This window comes from Neopelma chrysocephalum, unplaced genomic scaffold, assembly GCF_003984885.1.
Source record: "Neopelma chrysocephalum unplaced genomic scaffold, ASM398488v2 Primary Assembly neopelma1_59, whole genome shotgun sequence".
NCBI classification, from domain to species: Eukaryota; Metazoa; Chordata; class Aves; order Passeriformes; family Pipridae; genus Neopelma; species Neopelma chrysocephalum.
This window is the reverse complement of record NW_020897714.1, coordinates 13,380,535-13,398,195: the sequence shown is the minus strand read 5'-3', so window position 1 is coordinate 13,398,195 and position 17,661 is coordinate 13,380,535. Positions and strand designations below refer to the sequence as shown.

Below are 17,661 nucleotides of genomic sequence, written 5' to 3'. Positions count from 1 at the left end.
TTCTTTTAATGAAAAACAGCTCTACTGAATTTGTAACAGTAAATAAAATGGTAAAATAGTAGCTTTTCCACCAGAATTTGAAGGACAAAAAGTTACCCGGTTATTCTGGAATCTCCATTCCGGTTTTAGCACATTTTTATCATCACAGCTCATGATGTAAGTATTATATTTTTCAGTTATTCATGATATAAGTATTATTATATACATAAAACTGTGTTTTATATGAATACTTATACATGTATATATATATACACACACATTTGCACATAAATACATGGAAGGTGAAACTCTTCATCTTTTCTTACGCGAAAGATCTGTTTGTGCTGTAATGCAAGAGTTTAGCATTTCTAGAAACAATCAGATTTTTTAAACCATTGTGAAGGAAAGCTAAAATGTAACAAAAAATGTAGCACTTTTTACAAGCAGTCAAGTGGAAAAGACAAGGGGTAATGCATACAACTTACTCTTGAGGAGATTGGGCACAAGAGCAAAATTTTTCATGATGAGAACAATAAGCCATTGGAATACCCTCCTCAGGGAAGTGGTGGATTTCCCAGCATTGGACACTGTGACTGGACAGGGTGCTGGGCCATCTTGTCTAGACGGTGCTTTTGGTAAGAAAGTTTGGACCAGGTGATTCTTGAGATCCCTTCCAACCTGGTATTCTATGACTCTGTGATTAGGAGGAATTTCTTTACTGAAGAAGTGACAAAGCACTGAAACAAGCTCCCCAGTGAAGTCATGGCCCCAAGCCTGATGGTGTTCAAGAAGTGTTTGACAAAACTCTTAGATATATGGTTTAACTTTGAGGTTACCCCATGTGGAGCCAGGAGTTGGACTCTTATGATCCTTGAGTCCCTTCAAACTCTGAATAGTCTATGATTCTATGATTCACTATCAGGGGTTCCTGGAAAAACAGCAAATATAAGTACATACAAGCCACAGACCCAAATAAGGGGAAAAAATTAGTCCTATTCCTCATCACACTGTGCCCTTAAATTGTCACTCGACAGTTTCAGAAACAAGTGCTTTACTATCAGTCTAAGGATCAGTTACTTTTCTGCATTGCCTTTAGATATAACATAAAACTGTTCAGCTCACGCAAGCTATTCATTGGCCACAGGTAAGCAACTCCCTTCTTTGTCCTCTTGACATACTATAATCCTACTCTGTGTCCTCTATTTAATTGCAGTCTATATAAAAGGTGGACTCTCACAGCTATTACAGCATAGGAAAATCTAAGAATATTTTCCACCAATTTGAGGAAAACACAGATGAAAAAAATTCTACATGATCTTAAGGACTGAGATTAGGATTATTTTACATATAAAAAATATAAATTTCTGTAGAATTAGGCAAACAACATGACCAACGCTTTGGATTCAGGAATGTGGTTTGATGTAAATAAATAAAGAATAATAGAGAACATGCTAAAACAGAAGCATTTTCTCAGTGCTTAATCTCTTCTTCAGCTTCCTCCTCCTTATAATTGCATAGTACAACATACTTAAATAATGATATGAGGTATTATTACTTTTAGTATAAGGAGGTTATAATTTAGCAATAGTACTATTCTGTTGAAATTTTATTTATGCCTAAGTAAAAGATCTCTACTTATGAAAACAGCATTAAGCAAGCATACTATCTAATTATGAATCATGGGTTGCACATTTTAAACAGATTTACAAGAGTAGCAATGTTGGTTCTCTAAAAAAAATAAAGTCAGAAAACCATAACATTAATTCTTTTAAAGCAAGATGAATAGACAATATAAGTACATTTACCCTTCCTTGGACAGTCCATCTCTTCATATGGACAAGTTTAAAGCACCTTGATCCCTCTGTCTCTTTTAATCATTTTTTCCTAGACAGAAAAATAGCAGAAGTAATGAACTGCAAAAAAAATTACAGATCTCAAATTAAACAACAGAGACCTATTTAAAATAAAAAAATTATCCTTTTATCATTACAAATATAACACTACTGTGCCAATATGAACTAGAATTTCAAACCTTGTGGTCAATGAAGCATATAATAGATTGTCAGAAATACTGTCTGTAATATGAATCCACTGAAAAAAATGCTGAGATAATTCAAAAGTATCAAAATCAGCTGATACACCTCTAAAAAGTCTCCATCTTCCTTTCTCAATTCATAAATGGCTTTCTCCTATGTGACAGTTTGATAGAAGTAGTAAAAATAAGCTTCTGATTTCTATATTTGAAAATGTTGTGCATTACTATGGTAAGCTAAATCATTCTTATCTGGAAATTATTTACTCTGTAATAAAAACTAATAGCAAAATAGTAATCTTTCCCTCATACTGAAGCAATCTTCTTGGAAAATTCAGGAGGCTCACTGTTATGAAGCCCATGGTGTACTAACCGTGATGTTGTATGAAGTAGAATATTACAACAGAAAACACAAATGAAGAGGCACACTGAAATTAATTTTTTGTGGTTGTAACTCAATCAAAACAGAAGTTAAAAAAGACTTTAGAAAAAAATCATACTTGTTAAACTCCAGTCAAAAACAATCATCCCTCAACACAGGTCTGAATTTTGGTCAGCATGAATTCTACTGTTCTATGTTAAAGCTCATTAAGGAAAAGGATGGCTGCATCAAGTTCCAATGATTCTCTTAGCAGCTTGGTTGATTGGGCTAGATTACTTCTGCAGGTCTACTTTTCAGGGCACCTGGACACAAACAGGATAACGAAGTGTTGTGTCCCCCTCTTAGCTGGCATTTTGGTCAAAATGGTTTTGGCTCTTCTGATACTGTTTCCGGGATACTGTTCGTGATCATTCTTTTGTTATTAAGTGAGGATGCTACAGATCTAAAATAATCCAACCCTAAAATTAGAGCAATTATGTCAAAAAGGTAAAGGATAACAAATATCCCTTTATAGATTCCCTAAGACCAACAATAATTAAAACCAAAGAGTATTCAGCAAGCTTTGAGTTTTTCCTTATCTTCATAGTTCAGTAAAAAATATCCCAAGCTAATCTGTTGTTATATTAAATAAGGGGGAGGAAGGGGGGAAATGGATATTCTAACTATATATTCCCCTGTAAGATAAACAGAATGGAATATTAAAAAAAAAAAAAAGAATCCTGTCTGGAATTAGTTATAAATAAGCCAAAATTAATAAGGAATTAAAAAGCAAGTGCACTCATTGAAAAAGATGAGAATCATCTAAGAACGCACAGCTGTGGCTTCTTTCAAAACACTGACAGTCTCCAACAGAGTTCCTGAATTTGTAAACAATATCTCACCTTTGTTTTGACCAGTGGAGAAGAGCAGCTGGTGAGGGAAGCATTTGAACACACTGCAAAGAAACTGGACTCGCTGTCTTGGAATGATGGCAACAATTCAGGGTTAAACCAACCCTGCTTTTTGATGCCAGCACATGGAGGGACGTATTATTTGCAGCTGGAATTCGGGAATGTCTGACTGCTGACAGAAAAAGAGCTGATGGCTGGGTAGAAGAAAGGGGAATAAAATAACTGTGCTTTCATTGTGCAGCTACTAGAAGGTACTCCAACACTTCAGGGTTTTTTTTTACTTTTTTTTTAACTCCTTCTCCCTCAGTGCATTTAGCCCCTGTAACCACACAATACACAGAATACTTTGGTCCAAAACATTTCCAGATATGTAATTAGGAAAGGAGGAGTCTGGAGTTTTGTTTCCTTACTAATTCCAACTGGCAAAGATTGGAATCTTTTTGCAATATTTACAGTAATTCAGAGGTAGGATTGTATGACTAACCTTGATTTGAAAATCTGAGAGGCAAGCTAGAAATGAGTATCCCAGTGCAGCTTTCAGCCTGTATTCAGAGGCAAACACATCCAATAGCTCTCAGCAGTAAGCCCCAGGACTATAAATATAATGGCAATCTGAAATCTTCGTGAGTTTCCATTTAGTATTCTTACATCGTAAGTAGTAACACGGTATTTACCAGTGATTGATATCCAAGGAACATAATCTGTCTTAAAGCAAGTTATTTATTTATACATGAAGAGTCCTGCAGCTGTGCCTGGAGACAGAGTGGATGCCCTGTGAAATGGAATGGATGCATATAAATGCCCTGTACTTGGTGTCAAGCTGTGACCTTTTATCTAAAATTCCTGAGGTGGTGCATCTTCACTCAATCCTATGGCAATGGCTTACTGATGTTAACAAAAGAGTGTGGCCAGGAACTCCTGCCTCCTCCTCCTAGTTCAGATTCCTTCATGGCTGGGATTCTTGTACATAAAAACAACCGGCAGTATCTTCTCGGTTTGCCATATCTGCAAATAATCAAGCAGTGAACTCAGGAACATCACACACGAGAGCAGGCTAAAAGTCAACTCTTACTCTTTTGATTGAGCAAAAGACAAAAGCATATTTGCAATTTAGTGCAATGCTCATTATTTTTATGAAAGGAAAGTGAGGGAAGGTAGTGCATGGGTATATGTGGCCAACAGCCTTTCAAAATTATCAGCTGCTTATAGGGCAATTGGGTCCATTCTCAATATTAAAAGTTTTTTTATTTAAATTTTATGACTTTCAGATTAAGGGATGATTCCTCAGTAAATTAATAAGTAAATTGCACTAGTGGCAAGGATTCATTATAAATTTTCCATTTCTTTGATGAAAGCACCTAACATAGAATTCCCACACAACCCTACTCAACATATAAAAGGACATTATTCAAAGTTCAGAAATTTGCAGATCTAAAAGTCAGGCAAGTCTTTTGTTTCTGCATCACAGTTATTCCTGTGAGAATCACAGTAATAATTAAAATAAATAAATAAATAGAAGTTTTTATTTTGAAATACCTGAGACTTCAGAAACGTGCCAGTCTACCTGAACTCACATTAATATATTTGGCATCTGTGAAATTACCATCAAGCTCCTTCAAGGCATGCTGCTGTATGGAGTATCTTTATATGCACATCTTCAGGCAAGGACTTGATCTCTCTGTGATTGATAGAGGCACTTACCACAACGGAATCATAATCAAGACCCAGATCCTCTGGAGAAATAAGAACAAATAATAATGACAGTAATGCTTTAATATCCTACTAAGCAAGAATCATCTCTGCTTTCTTGAACTGGACATTTTTTCCCTTATCATTTACATAAATAAAATGTTGAGGCTAACTGATATCACTATGACCACACTCTGGTCTTCTGCAAAATACCAGCCAGAACTAAACAACAGTGTGATGAAATAGCATACACATTAACAAGTCTGGTTTTTTTCATAAAAATATTTTTGCAGTTAAAGAACTTATCTACAGAGCAAAGAGGAAAAGCTTGAAAAAGCAAAGGACAACTTTATCTTTCCAAGAAATCAAGTACTCCAGCATTTCAGACCACAGTCGTATGTGCTTCCTGAAAAAGGATGAATCTGTAAATTCCAGGGGGACAAGGGACTATAACAACCTGAAAAGATTTTTATGTTTGGAGGTATATGAAATATATTGTTTTGGGCCAGTAGGGAATGTCAGATAAAAAGCTGGTGCAAAAAGGCTGGGTAACGGGCTGGATTTAAAATAACAATCCTACCAAACACATAAGATTATTTGTTGCCCCCCTCCTCCTCTGAGGTCCATAAAACATCCACATTCCCTGTTAACCCCTGCAAAACGTAGTTAAGACACAATGTTAGATGAAGATAAACTCGAGATCTTTCAAAATAAAAAACATAACAACTAAAAAGATAAATATTATATGGCAAGGAATATACCTATGGTAAACAATTCTGTTGATGGAATGTAATTTGTAATCTTATCTGTTGATTTTGGAAAAACATGTTTATTTAGAGCCTGCAATAAACAACCAAATGTTCTTTCATCAGAAAGTGAAAATCAACCAACTTAGTTAAGAACTATTCTAAGAACACTTACTTAATAGCATCCAGGTTCAGTGACTGATTTTCTATTTTAAGCAGGAAGAGAGGTACAGCACAAACAATCTGGAGGATAAAAGCCTGACAGCAAAATCTCCACACATACCAAAGAAAATAACGTGCGTATGACAGCTACAACAGCAGCAATTTTCAGCTTCTTACACTACTCATGCAATGCACTTTGCAGTCATCCCTCTTGCATAAATCTGTACGTTAAAATTTTGTGTTCCAGTGGATCGTTGGAATGTTCCATATCTGCAAATGAGCCAGATAATACAGAGTGTGAGAAGTGATTTGTGCTATCACTGACATCAGGAGTTTTGCAGCTGTAGTTATTAACAGATATTTTTTCACCCGCAGCATTGACTAAAATCAATCACTCTGATAACCAGGCATGGCATGAGCTGTCCGCCCTGTCATTTCAGTCTGATTAATCACACATACACAGACCTTTACCTTAAAGAAGCAATTGTTCACATTTAATCACAAAGATACATTCAAGCATACTATCATAGATTACTAAATTTAAGTGCAATTTATGTCTTATAGTTTGGCAAATACGTTTATGATAATATGGCTTTGGCATGTAGATGTATTGTTTCATTCATTTTACAAACATTAAAATCTAAGCTAATGTGTTGTACTTTGAATCATTAATCACATCAGATTTGCAGCTTTTGAAGCTTCCATTATACACATATCCTCATCTGCAGATTTATCCTAATAACCCAGGTAGAGATAAGTTATTACATCTTCTTCAGACTGTGCTTGCTTGACAGTAGACATCATCTTCATCATGGAAGAAATTACTTTATTTTACCTAAACATCCTACATTCTATTAACTGGCCCTTCTTTTGTTTCAGTTTTCCTTTTGACCTCAGAACAAAGCACAGTTCTTCCGTCAAGAGTTGTGCAAGAGTTATTCTTTCTCTTTTGGGTTTTGGGGCGGGTTTTTTTGATTTTTTTTGTTTTTCTTTTTAAAAGGAAAGACATCTAAGAGAGTTCTTACACAAGCACAATACTCTGCAAGTAAAAGCAGACCACTCTGGTGAAAGCACACTGCTATGTTAAAAAAATATTGAATTTGAGATCTGTCAAACCAGTAACATTTTTGACTCTGCGAGAAACATCCTACATTCCGGATACACTTCTTGATTAGGCCTAAGCACACAAAAACATTCAAGTGTCCTGGGGTCCACCACTCTTCAGCAAATCACATGGGCATATGTTTCAGTTCAGAAGCCAACGAAATATAAGAATATGCTGAAAATTGAGTATAAGCCTGAAAGTTGTGCTGATAGAATTGCACAAAACCGCAATTTTTGGCTCCGTTGCTAAAGAGAAGTTGTATGTAGCAGACAGGTTATTATTTGTTACGCATATTAAGTAGGTGACTCCTTAAGCTTTTAGCTTCTTCCAAAGTATTAATCCACCAACATTTCACAATTGGGTATATTTTCTGAAGGGCCAGACCTATATGCTAAGAATTATTTTTTTATTTACTGTTTCTACACTAGATAATACTTATGCTACAAAATACATATTTTTTAAAAGACTGTTGCACTTAGATCTACATATTAGTTGCCTGATTAACATTTTTATATTTTACTTTTAAAGAAATATATTTTTAAATAATTTTAAAAAAATTTTATTTAAATATGGCAAAACCCCTATTAGTTAAAAATATAACACAGTGGATATAAAGTGGACCTTTCTTTCATTTGTAGCCCAGTGTGCAGGAAGCTCCCATCAACAGGTTTCTGCTCTGACTGCTCCCATCTGTGCTCTCAGGAAATGACAGGTTGGATAGGTTGACAAACAACTAAACTCTTGAAAGAGGGGAGAAAGCATTCTTCTGCCAAAGAATTTTGAAAAGAAAAGCCAAGTGTTGGAGACATCCAGAGAATTGTTTATGTTTAAATAAATGGCAGAGACACAAATTCACGATCAGAATGCAAGTAATTACTCAAAACTGCACAGTGCATTTATTTCCTCAGTCCTGAACTGGGATACAGAAAGATATTGCTTTTTCTACCACATCATGCACCAACAGTATATACGTTACAAAGTTTCCAGAGGTTCAATCGTCATTCTGTAATGTAATCAACAGGAACCAGGCAGAACATAACAGGGATGTAATTACCACTAGAAAATTTAATAAAAGTGCCCCTTAAAATAGGCAATGCTGACTTTTCAAAACATTCCTACTCATAACATCCTAGAGTATTTTTCAGAGCAAGAACAACTGTTAATATTATTGTGTCCACCCAGTTTAGCAAAACGCTATCGCCTTTGGTCTTGATGTTGCAATGAACCTTGATCAAATAGAAAACGGGTAACAAAGAACCACACAGCAACCCATACTTTATGGAGAGTGTTTTACAGGGATACACTACAGCCAGTGATCTCATAATCTTTCTTAGGCTCTGGAAAAAGATTAAAGCAAGTATTTCTGTACATATAGTCATATACAAATTGGAAATCTAGAAAATGCAACAGCAGATCAGAATATTAGTGCATCTACATAGCTGTTACCATCAAGGAATGCACAAAATACCCGTCATTAATCAATGAGGATAGTATCTCACAAGTCACAGGTTGTGTCCACACAATTGTCTTCAATAACTATTCATTATCCAGTTCTCTGTTGATTTTCCAGTCTCTTTTTAAATCAGTTTGTACTTCAGACCTCCCAAAAAAAGCAGAGAGACGCATTCTGCAGTTTAAATTCTGTGGTTCAGAGGGAAAAAAAAAAAAGCCTTTATTTTTTTCCCCCTGTCTAAACCTACCAGGTCATAAGTCCCCACTTATCCCCTCTGCAGCAATCATCTTTGTATCCACCTCTACCACAGCACTTCCCATATATGTACCTCTTCTGTGCTTAAAAGCTCCAGTATGTTCTGCCTGCCCTTTTATAGAAAGTCATCTAGGTACACTACATTGTCTTTGGGTTTTTCTGAAGACTGTTTGGTAAAGAACTGGACAAATAAATAGTTCGAAATCCAGAGTAAATTACAATTCTACTTCCCTCTTCAGAAGCTGAAGAACTGTTAACTATGTCCTACTATACCACATTTTATTAATTCAATTTCTTATACCACAGCAGCCTTCTGGAAGAACTCTTTAAAACATTTGGAATTTATCACCTCACCTTCCTGTTTTACTGAATAATGTTTTATTAATAGAAAAGGCTAACAATGACTACCAAAATCATCTGTTTAGAGATAAGAAATTTCAGCCTTTTTTGATTTTGCCTTTTAAAAATGCTTTTCATGCTCAGATTTTTCTGTATTTTCTCCAACATTTTTGTAATGTTGATACAATATTGCACTGAGAATTTCAAAAGCAATTCCTATCACTGATTTAGAAAGACACACTAATGGTTTTCATTTCTTTATTCCCGTTCCTCATGTCTTATGCTCTACGACATTTCAACCTGTGATTAGAAAACTGACCTGCTCTGACTAATGACAAACAGAAAACAACACAGAATACAGGACAGGATAGGTTTCCTACTCCTGAAGAGTAAACATGAGTGGCTAATTCTTCTCACCACACACATAAAAAGTAATTTTTGAATGTAGTAATGCATTTTTAGCCCCTTGAAAAGAAACACTTGCTTTTACAATACAAATTTAGTTTAAAGAGTTGACTATCACAAGATATCACAAAAGCCATGAATTTCACCAGTCCTTTTCTTCTCTCCCCAGATCCTCATGAGTATCCTTCAAGAGAGGAACAAGGTAGTTATCCGTTAACTGGGTAGGAAGAATTTCTCTCAACAGACATACTACTTCATTGTCATATACTCTCACAAATGTGCCCAATGTCAGATTTTTACCTTATCCATAACTGTCATATTTATTTTTAACTCATTTCCTAAATGGAAATACGTTTAAGAAACAAGAAAAGCTGAATTTATCAGAACCGAATATGATATATTAATATGGTGTAAGTAATTAATTGAGGAATATTAAATAGAATCTATTGCTACCATCCTACTCCAATCCAATGCAGCTTACAGACAGAACATGCATTTCTTAAAGTGTAAAAATGTTTTTTTTCCTATTTCGCATATATCAGGAAGTCAACATTGTAGCCATCTTCTAAAAAAAATCCTTGGGGTGGGGGGAGAGGTCTATTTTTTTTTTTAAATATACTGATTTTCTCTAGAGTCTGTTAAAGACTTGTCACAAGAAAAACAATAAAGAAAGATGATGCTCTGAATTTTGTCTTCATGCCCTCATGTGCCAAGTCCCCAGACAGAAAGACATCAGAAAGGAAGGTTCTTACTGATTTAATACAATGACTAGGTGGAGAAAAAAAATAGAACAGAAAAAGATTCTCAGAATCTGTAATCAATACTAATATTAGGGGGGAAAGGGTAAAGGACCACATCCAAACCAGTATTACAAAATAAGGTCACTAAGATACTTTTTGTGTATATTGTATCATTAATTGATGTAAATATACATCAAAAAATCCTTCTAATAATGTAATAAAAATTACTCTAAAAACTGCATGGTATGTTGTAACTGTTTTCAACTGTCAAGTGAGATGTTGATGATGAGATATGTGTGAAGGCATGTATAAAGTTTTTATTTTTTCTTTCTTTGTAATATATTTGTAATTATGACATTACCTAAATTCAGCTTCAATAGTGTAACCAAAATCAAGGTATTGGCATACAATATATTGCTATATATCAAGAGCTGAGCAGGCCTTTCCTTTTAGTTACATAGCAGTGATATGGTCATAATTGACATTTTTGTCACGTCATTGTGTTAAGTCCCGGTTTGTGCTGCATAAATGCACAGAAATTCAGCTGCATTTCACTGCTCTCTTTACGTTACCTGCCATTTTACTTTCTGCTCTCTTCCTCCCTGTTTCTTCCTTCCAGGCTTTCACCACATACGAGAATTCAATGTTTATTCTTCTGCTTGTTGACAGGAGAAAAAAACAAACTGTAGTGTCTGCATACTACGTGGTCCTGAACAAAAATCAGCAAAACTGCAATCAACATCCAGATAAGGTTCTCTAATTTCATTCTGAATATGAAACATAATTTAAATCACAACACTGCTAATGCTGAAGTTAAAAAGAAACAACACACATTCCTCAACAAAAACTCCAAACCCAAAAAAGCCCAGAACATTTTATGAAATGACAGAATGAGATGTGATTTATGCTGTACTCCTAATTCTAATTTTTCTAGAATAGATTTAAGATAGGACACATCAACCATATTAATATTCAAATCTATCCCTTTAAGTATCACGCAGTCACTAATCAGAGCTGAAGGGGACTGAGCTTTTCTCACAGTATTCATTCTCATTTTAAAATGACTTAATTCTGAGCTATTTTGTATTCAAAACACTTTTCTTTATCTGGCATGTAACACCTACAGTTCAAGTAGTTAAACAAACAGCACCTAATTTGATATTCTATAAAATTAATTTCAATAGAGCAGCTGATGAAGAACAAAGGGTTTAGTATTTTATAGGTATTTCTAAAGCTTGTCCCTCCAGAATGAAATTCTCACAGCAGTCACTTCATAAACAAGATTCAGGGTTTTTCGAGGCATTACTTACATATGCGGTAGAATATATTTCACAAAACACTTTGTTGTGCTGTGGATATATAAGCATATCTTAAAGGAACTAAACTAAGTTATTGAAAAGCAAAGATTTCATCAGAGAATTATAGAGCAAATGTGGTACACAAAACCAAATGGAGTTCCCATCTCCACAACATTCATACACTGGTTCTATTTAGTGGCAATGTTTGCTTCACAGGGTTATCACCTCTCACCCATCTGAAACTATCAGCTAAGCTTTTGCTTTTATAACAGGCCCATTGAAGCTGTATCTACTGGTTTTTCAAATTACCACCATTTACTGATTTCCTGTATTTTAGTCTTTCTTTTTTTATTTTTTCATTTCTGATAATAAGATTCAGCTCGTCTTGTCACACTTGAATTGCCCAAGATAACCCTTGCTTTCCCAGGATGACATTGGTTATGAACCAGAATTATCAGAATGCAAAGGGAGATTTTTTCCAAGTCCCATCCAAAAATCTGGACTAGCAGGATTTTTGCTTTTGAACATAGAAATTTAAAGCACCTACAAAGACAGACAGAACTTACTATAGTAACATGGAAAAAAACAGTATTAATATCCTAGTTATTTCTAGCATTTCGAAAACAATTATTTAGTCTTTTTTGTATACTGGGCCCAGCATGAAGACACATCTTCCCATCAGCTTCAGACAGCTTTGTACAGAGCTCCCAGGAGTGGTGCAAGGTCCTCCCTCTTTCTCAGCCACAGCAGCACTCTGAAAATGTTGCACATCTGTGGAAGAGAGAGCTCTTATTCGTCAGCATTTGTGTTAGTCACTCAAGTGACTCAGTAATGCCCTAATGTATTCAAAACAGCATGAGGGCATAGAATAAAAGAAGCCTGGGCTTGGCACTACCAGAGAACAGAGCCTCTGAGGATGGTCATGACAGCAGTTCAGGACAAACCTTTCCCCACTCCAGCAGTGTCTAAGCAAAATTCTTCTACCCATCCAGTTCAGAAAAAGGAGCACAAACTCACAAAGCTGAGCTAGGAGGAGACTGAGGGAAGTATGTTTACAGGCAATTTATGCATACAACACTTACACTAAGGTCACTAATAGACCCTTGGAGCAGGTACCAATGCACACAGAAGCAGAAGGGCCAGCTTGTCTCTGAACTACATTTTCAGACACATTAAAATCTAATTGAATATATCAGTCCCACCACTCCATATTTATTTCTGATTCCAGTTATACAAAAAGATGAGTCTTTTTGGCAGGAGTTTCTCCCTCCCTGCTTTTCCACATTGCTTGTCAAATCACAACAGGCTTCACTACCACAGAAGGAAATCAGTAGCGAGCTCCTTCCAAATCTGAACAAGACAAACAGACCCTTCTAGAACTTCCTGATTTCTCAGTATGATCTACAGTACTGGCATTTTTATATCAGTCTCTGACATCTTCTCTCTTGAAACCCACATATTTCACCCACTTACTCTCCCTTTTTGCCACGTCTACTTGGCCGGAGACCACAGCATTCCATAAAGCTCCTTACATTGTAGGAGGGCAGCAGCAAGCACAGAACATATGGCAGAAGTTAAATGAAACTTGAATAAATCTTTTGTCTCTGAGCTTTTAGAAGAAGAAAGAATTCAGACGAGAGGAAAACAGCGGTATGAATAAAAGCACTTATTGCTTTTTGAGCATGTCTTCTATCACATTTCCACCTTAGAGTAATCCAGCCATTATACTTCTACTTTTCACTGAAGTTACTTAAGCCTCGTACTCCTGTTCCCTGATCAAAGATGTGGGCCTGCATGGATACACTGGCTGTACTCACCTTGTCCTATGAATTTGGACACTGGTAACTCTCCCTTAAAAGCCTGCTATCAGCACTATGCCTTTCATACAGCAATGGCAATAAACTGGTTTAGGAGCTATAAACCACTTGAAGGAGAAAGAGACTTTCCTAACAGCCCATACTGATACCCATCTTCAGTATATTCTTGTGATTCCACTCACAAAAACAGGCCAAATTTTCCATCAACACCTTGTTTCTTCCACAGGGAAGCCCTCTCTTTTGCTGAGGAAACCCTGCTTTGTTGAGAAACAGTTTCTTCAACCTTCAGTTCCTCATGTAAGTGTCTCCCTTTGAGTTCCTTTTCCCATGTTATTTTTTTTCCCTTATAGATTGTATATTAAATTGTCAGCTCAGTCACAGAGAAGCAACTTCGTGTGTAGATGTAATAGTGAAATCATTCCAATGGCAGTGTCCCTTCCATATGCATACCAGTGCTCATAAAAATTGCTGGAGCTATCTTGCATATTTTCCACAGAAACTGGGAAAAGATACACATCATCTAATACAATAATAGAAAAAAAAATCCTCCAAAAAATGTCTCTTAACCTATTTTATGATTTGACTGCTCTGTTATTGATGTTGCTTTATACTTATCATCAGGGTGGTCAAACCCTGTCTGTGCCACTGGTCTGGTGCCAGATACCTCTACAAGCCACACACAGAGGCACATAACTGCAACCTCCCCTCAACTGTGTGCTGCACTGAGTAACAGGGATCGGTGCCCAAACATGGGTTAAGAGGATTGACAAGCATCTGACAGCTGTTAGATTTCACAAAGTTTAGGTGACAATGCCTCCACCCACCTTCCTCACCTGTGTGAGACCAGAGCAGAGAAGTGAGGCTGGTTGGTTAGACCACATTGACAAGATAAATGCATGCCCTTGAAAAAGCCCCAATCCTACTGACGTCAAAAACCAATGGATTGGGTCCCCTGTCAGACACAGAAAGCAGACATCTGCTTCACTACAAATGTAAAGAGGAATTCATTAAGTCAAGCATAGTCTTATTCCAAACTAAACACTATTAACATTTGAAGTGCTTAAAATTTTTAGTAATGTAAATTCCCTTCAAATTCCCTTGATTTCCTGTGTTAAATAATGATAAATGTCCAAATCATGAATTTTATTATTTCTTGTTCTTTTATTGTTAAATTTTGTTGAGGCTTCTTGATACTTTCCCTGTGCTGCTTCCCCCTCCCCGCTCTATGCATTTCTCCCCCCTGCTGTGTGCATCTGCTGTGTCTCTCTCTCACTTGCTCTCTCCCTGCTGTGTACATCAACTATTTCTCCCCACCACTCCTATATGCATGTTTGCAATCTATCTCTCTCCCCCTCCTGCTGAGTGTATTCACTGCCTCTCCCCCTCCCCCAGTACGTGCATCCATCCTGTACCTTCCTCTGCCACTGCAGTGCACACAAGCCTTTTCTCAGCAACTCCTACTGGCATTCATGCAAACCTTCCTCTGCCTGTCTTCCCTCATGCCCTCTCCTCTTTTTTCATCCCTCTCTTTGAGCATCCCTTATCCCTGCTCATCTTTATACTTTTCTCCCTTCCATCTCTTTGATATTCTGGTTTCTTCACTCTCCTTATCTGCATCACCCTTCTCTCGGTCTCCCCTTTGTACCATTTCTCTCTACTTCTCTCTGATCTGTTCTCACAAATTGATTCTACAGGAAAAATGTTCTGCTCTTGCTTGTGTGCAAGCTCACATTGCAAGCCATTCAGCACTGTGTCAAATCTAATGGTAGTCAGCTTTATTTGCAAAAGAATTCTTGTTTCCTACCATCGGGCACACAGGGTAAAGTCTCCCAAAACACTTTCCTGTCCTTTTTTCCTCATATTACTGCACTACAGGGTTCACTTGCACGTAAAGATTAAGTTAAGATATGCCTGTGCATACCTGCCAGGTTCTTACTGGCAAAAGAAAAGGATCTATTATGACACTGAGCCTAACTGCAGCTAAGGTCATGACAAACTAAAAATGTGCATTATTTGGTACAAAACAGCTGAACAGAAACAAATTCAAATGCATCATATGATTTTCATTTCTCTTTCCAACTGATGTATAATAACAGTGCCTTATTTAACGATCAGCTAATTGACTCAACTCTCTTCCTCTTCATCAGCAAATTTCATCAACTTTCTCTTACTTTCAGTGTCCAAGTAAGCCACTTGAGGAAAAAGTTAAGACTGATCACAAAACTCATCCTTAGGGAACTCCAGTAGTGGCACCTACACAACTCAGCACTTTCTCACTCGGCACTGTCATTTAGCTAATCACTTATATTACTTATACAGATTCCCAGTTTTCCAATTTTGACTATTAATATCCAGATATCCAGTACAGGCAGATGACGTCAACCACACCTCCTTGGTCTAGAAATACATTAATTTTAGCAAAGATATCCTTTCCACCTGGCACAATGTACCATTAGTAAACCCCTGTAGCATTTATCCCACTTCGCACTACTTTCAAGCCTTAAACAATTCTTTTCTGTAAAATGTCTCCTATTGGCTTGCTTAGGTTTTGTTTAGATTTTTCTTTTTGGAACATTCATAATAGATTTGCTATATGCCCAAATCTACTTATTTTATTGCTCCTACAATAACATGTACTAGTTCTTTTACAAAGTCCAGGATGAAAATTCTGCAGTGTTTGGGGAAAAAAGCAGGTAATTTTCACTTTGTTTCTGCTGACTTCTACTTCCATGTCTAGTCTGCTGAATTCTACTTATTTAAATGGAAGCCTAGTCTAGTCACATTTCCTTTATCACTTTTGTTCATCATGGCCACCTCTGCAGTTACCTGGTTTTTTTGCGATTACAGTCCTAGGCAGTTTGCTAACTGCCCTAGACCTCCTCCAGAGCATCTTCCTCTTCCACTCCCTGCAGGCAATTTACCTCTGGGAGCCAGAGGAGCACCCGGGCACAAGCAAGGCTGCTGGAGCTCCTGAACAGTCTACCCATTCAATCTCCTATTGAAGCATTACAGAGTTATTTCACAGGCAAGGTGTTCTTGGTTATGTTACTCCCACATATCTGTAGTATGTCAAACCTAGAAGCACTACCCAAACACTATCAGAGTCTTTGAGAAGGAGTATATTCATGTTACTGGCACCCACATATATTCCCCCACCTAAATCTTGCTCAGGTTTTCTAGATCATCAGCTACTTTAAAACAGATTGGAACTACAAAGCTCTCACCTGTCAGTTCTAACCCTGAACCTGGCTAGATAGTTTCTGCTTCGATTTTTGTCAAAGTCTTCTATAATTGTGGTACTTTACCAGACCAATTGGAAGTACTTCCACAGCTCCTGACAAATTACACTGAACTGTATGTGAGTTGGCAAGACAGTAAAATATTCCCTGATATTAAATTCGATTTGCTTTTCTTCCATCACAGAGGGCACTGCTGATCTCCTTCTTTTCTTTTTACATGAGGTAGAACTTCATATTCAAATGCATAAACACACCTGCTTAACATTTTGTTGTAAATAAGTAAATTTAGTTTTAAGAATGCACGATCAATGTCATTGTAGCAAGAGGAAATTTTGGCAGTTGCACAGAAAAAAAAGGATGAACAACTCAGTGCTTCATATATGACCTGGGATTGAGAAACAGGCTCAGTTGATGAATACTTCTGTGAACGCGATCAACACAAAAATGAATAACATTGTCACTGACATTTTTATCACACAGTTTGAGCGTTGACACTCCAAAGAAATAATAAGAATGGTCCAAAAGATCAAAGTTCCTGTCTCGGGCTTTCTGCACTTTCAAGGAGATTATGGTACATCAATTCATACCTGGTTCAATATTTGGAAATGTTCTTTTTCTTTCTTTATCCAAAGAACTTTAAGATTCATCTACATGACACTGTGCTAATGAATAGATTCTACAGAGAATGACAAAATAGGCAGGCCCATACCTATAAATGAAAGCTTAAAAAGAAAACTAGGATATTTCTAATGAAAAGCACCTTAGAAACATGAAAGAACAGTGAAAAATATTATGTATATTCTTTTCCACATAAAAATATCTGCAATATTTTTGTTGCCTTACTAAAGTTAAAAATTGCATTTGTATTTCAAAGAATAAGTCACCACCATATCCCAACTAGAATAAAAGTAATTTTACATTGGTCATGTAGAAACAGGTCAAACCAGTTTGAATTTCTTGCTTCTTTTGCCAAACAAACATTCTTCATTTGAGAATAATTTCCATGCCCTGACGGAATAAGCAGCTCACAGGAGAGTGATCTGACAAAAATGACTGAGGCTCAGGATATGAATGTAAAACTGATTGCTTGACCTGCTCTGTAACACAGCTTGTATCATGCATATGCACCT

At 36.5% G+C, this 17,661-nt stretch overlaps 1 long non-coding RNA gene across 2 annotated transcripts in view; it reads right to left on the bottom strand.

Annotated features, from left to right (window-relative positions):
- Positions 1 to 1,784: 1,784 nt before the first annotated feature.
- LOC113966321 overlaps positions 1,785 to 17,661 on the bottom strand; it is a 68,411-nt gene continuing 52,534 nt past the window's right edge. Inside the window, exons 3-6 of one of the 2 annotated variants that reach the window (XR_003533778.1) lie at positions 10,750 to 10,832; positions 4,170 to 6,150; positions 3,768 to 4,055; positions 1,785 to 1,863 (exon numbers count right to left, since the gene is read on the bottom strand). This is a non-coding gene — a long non-coding RNA (uncharacterized LOC113966321). Of the gene's footprint in view, positions 1,864 to 3,767; positions 6,151 to 10,749; positions 10,833 to 17,661 lie in introns of both variants that reach the window. The other variant, XR_003533777.1, reaches the window with a different exon arrangement.